The 3710-nt window shown below is 47.5% G+C and overlaps 1 pseudogene; it reads right to left on the bottom strand.

The window, feature by feature from the left end:
* Positions 1-989: 989 nt before the first annotated feature.
* LOC136399230 (small ribosomal subunit protein uS2 pseudogene) lies at positions 990-2037 on the bottom strand (annotated as a pseudogene).
* Between the last annotated feature and the right edge of the window lie 1673 nt (positions 2038-3710).

The raw sequence follows: 3710 nt of genomic DNA, 5'->3' as shown, positions 1-3710 counted from the left end.
GGGACACTGGAAGGTAGGCTTCCCCCTCACTCCTCTAAGGGAGGGTTCAGTCTCTTCCAGCCCTGCTCCAGCCACCTATAACCTAACCTTGCCCAGAATGCTGGGGTTAGCCACTGAAGGCTGAATGTGCCCAGGGCCGTCGGCCCCATCTACGACACTGTGGACGAGCCTAGGGTATTTCTTCCAAGAAGCAGGTAAACTGATCTCATTTGCACAAGGGCCACTTAACTGTGTCTTGCCTGAATGGTCAGGTTTTTTATTTTTCCCTCAAAGATCTCTGTTGTGGGTGTTGATAGTCCTATTTTCTGCTGCTTTATTCAATATATAGTGTTTCCTTTATTCTTCCTACCTCATTGCCCCACTCATATTTCAGGCTGGGACCTACTCCTAATTTAGAGCTCTCTCTCCCCCTTTTGCCAACTTCTATTGTGAATTTACCTTTGCCACCCAGCTTAGTGTATCCCAAGGTTATCTTTACCACACCAGAGTTGCAGAGCTCCAAGGAAAAGCACCCTGGTCTCATCTCTCCAGGCAAAGGAGAATAGAGGCTCCATCTCCACACATGCTGCAGATGGCTTTTCCAGAATCATTACCAGCTAGAAGCAGCAGACATTGGGACTTGGATATGAGCTGCAAAGTATAGAATTGTGACAACAATTCCAGTGCCATGCAGACTTTTCCTGGATGTGGACTTTTTCTGGACTCCTGCTCCTTGTGACAGCTCCTAACAGACTGAACTGTGGTTGGGTTGCATTTTTCAGGAATTTGGCATGGTGATGGGGCCAACTTGGACTTGGTGAACATGTTAAGGACACTACTCTTTTTTGGATTCTTGCTGTATTGGCCAAGAGTTTGCCTAAAGGCTTTTAATCACTGTAAAAAAAAAATAGAAGACTGGATAAAGAAGATGGGGCACATATACATCATGGTATACTATTCAGCTAGAAGAAATGATGACATCGGATCACTTACAGCAGAATGGTGGAATCTTTTTTTTTTTTTTTTTTTTGTTTATTTTCCATCAACTTTATTTCCGTTCTGCTAAGAATTCGTGGAAGAACAGGTTAAGACCACTCGGTGGTTGTTCCCACCCACTCCGTGGCCTGAGCAGTGGGGGCCGCAGACCAGTCTTCAGTGGCGGGCTGAGCACTCCAGTCTTCTGCAGTAGGAAACTGCTGAATGGGCACGGAGGGCACCTGCACGCCCTCGGACCAGTCTGCGACCTCAGGCTGAGCAGCTGTGAACTCGGGGGCTGGTGCAGTCCATTCACCCTGAAATTCCTCCTTGGTCACGGCCTTTTCAGCAGCAGCCTGTTCTTCCTTTTCAATCTCTTCAGGATCTCTGTAGAAGTAGAGATCAGGCATGACCTCCCACGGGTGCTCACGAGAGATGGTGCCACGCATGCGCAGTACTTCCCGGGCCAGCATCCACCACATCAGACCCACCGAGTGAGCCCCCTTGTTGTTGCAAGGGATGGCAATGTCCACATAGCGCAGCGGAGAGTCTGTGTTACACAGAGCAATGGTAGGCAGGTTAACGTAGGACGCCTCCGTGAGAGGCTGGTGGTCAGCCCGGGGGTCGGTCACCACCAGAAGCCGCGGCTCCCGGAAGGCCGCCTGGATCTGGTTCGTGAAGGTTCCAGGAGTGAAGCGGCCGGCAATGGGGGTGGCGCCAGTGGCAGCAGCAAACTTCAGCACGGCTCGCTGGCCGGTGTTCCTGGACGATATGACACTGACATCAGCGGGGTTTTCAATGGCAACAATGGCACGAGCCGCCAGCAGAAGTTTCTCCCAGGTTCTCTTCAGGTTAATGATGTAGATGCCATCACTTTTCCTTTTGTAGATGTACTGTTCCATCTGGAAGTCAAGGTTGGTGCCACCTAAGTGGGTTCCTGCTGCAAGGAATTTGAGGACATCCTCCTCCTTCATTTGCAGGACATCAAGGGCTCCGGACATTGTGAAAGTTTCCTTGGAAGTTACGTGGGAACTGAGAACAACGCCGTATGGACCCCTATCTGGGTAGCGCGGAAAAGCGGTGGAATCTTGATAACATTATGTGGAGTGAAATAAGTGAATCAGAAAAAAACAAGAACTGCAGGATTCCATACATTGGTGGGACATAAAAACGAGAATAAGAGACATGGACAGGAGTGGGGTGGTTACGGGGGGGTGGGGGGAGGGAAGAAGGGAGAGGGGGAGAGGGAGGGGGAGGGGTACAAAGAAAACTGGATAGAGGGTGACGGAGGACAATCTCTCTTTGGGTGATGGGTATGCAACAGAACTAAATGACAAGATAACCTGGAAATGTTTTCTTTGAATATATGTACCCTGATTTATTGATGTCACCCCATTAAAATAAAAATTTATTTATAAAAAAATATATATGTGTATATATATATATATATATATATATATATATATATATGACTGGATAAAGAAGATGTGGCACATATACACTATGGTATACTACTCAGCTATAAGAAATGATGACATCGGCTCATCTACAACAAAATGGTGGGATCTTGATAACATTATGTGGAGTGAAATAAGTAAATCAGAAAAAACCAAGAACTGCATGATTACATACATTGGTGGGACATAAAAACAAGACTAAGAGATATGGACAAGAGTGTGGTGGTTATGGGGGGGGGAGGGAAGGAGAGAGAGGGGGAGGGGGAGGGGGAGGGGCACAAAGAAAACTAGATTGAAGGTGACGGAGGACAATCTGACTTTGGGTGCTGGGTATGCAACATAATTGAATGACAAGATAACCTGGACATGTTTTCTTTGAATATATGTACCCTGATTTATTGATGTCACCCTATTAAAATTAATAAAACTTTGTATAAAAAAAAAAAGTTACCTGACCAGGCAGTGGCGCAGTGGATAGAGCATCAGACTGGGATGCAAAGGACCTGGGTTCAAGACCCTGAGGTTGCCAGCTTGAGCGCGGGCTCATCTGGTTTGAGAAAAAGCTCACCAGCTTGGACCCAAGGTGACTGGCTCGAGCAAGGGGTTACTCAGTCTGCTGTGGCCCCACGATCAAGGCACATATGAGAAAGCAATCAATGAACAACTAAGGTGTCACAGCGAAAAACTAATGATTGATGCTTCTCATCTCTCCGTTCCTGTCAGTCTGTCCCTATCTATCCCTTTCTCTGACTCTCTCTCTCTGTATAAAAAAAAACAACAACAAAAAACAAAAAAAAAAGTCAAGTCACTATTCCTTCCCCTGGAGTTTGAGTCTTCCACTAGCTGTGGCAAATATATCCAGTCACAGCCATCAGCAGATGGTAGAGACTGTTTCGGCAGAGGGAGCTGGCAGAAGGTGCCACTAGGGAAAATCCAGCCCCACCCTTCCTTGGGGGCCCAGTTGACAACACCTTTCTAATCTGGCTTTAATTAGGAGAGAGCAGCTCCCACGTTGGCCTTCTTTGTGTTCCCAAAGAAAACCGATGCATTATTATTCCTCTGTCATCCCACAAATTGCTGAGCCTGGAAAGACCCAACGGGCAGCTGCAGGAGCAGTGCTGAGGGGGCAGTGCCACATTTAATTGCTTCACATGTGGATGCTGGTTTATGGGGCCTTCAGTCTGTATTTAACGCCACAGCCGGTGATGGACTTCCACTGGGGGAATGCACGCACCGGTCCTCTGCTCACTGTTTTATAACTGACGGGGGAAGATGCCCTCTGGTTCGGTAAATTGTATC

The sequence above is a fragment of the Saccopteryx leptura genome, chromosome 1 (assembly GCF_036850995.1).
Source record: "Saccopteryx leptura isolate mSacLep1 chromosome 1, mSacLep1_pri_phased_curated, whole genome shotgun sequence".
NCBI classification, from domain to species: domain Eukaryota; kingdom Metazoa; phylum Chordata; class Mammalia; order Chiroptera; family Emballonuridae; genus Saccopteryx; species Saccopteryx leptura.
Note: the sequence above shows the minus strand (reverse complement) of the source record. Positions and strands in the feature narration are given on the sequence as shown.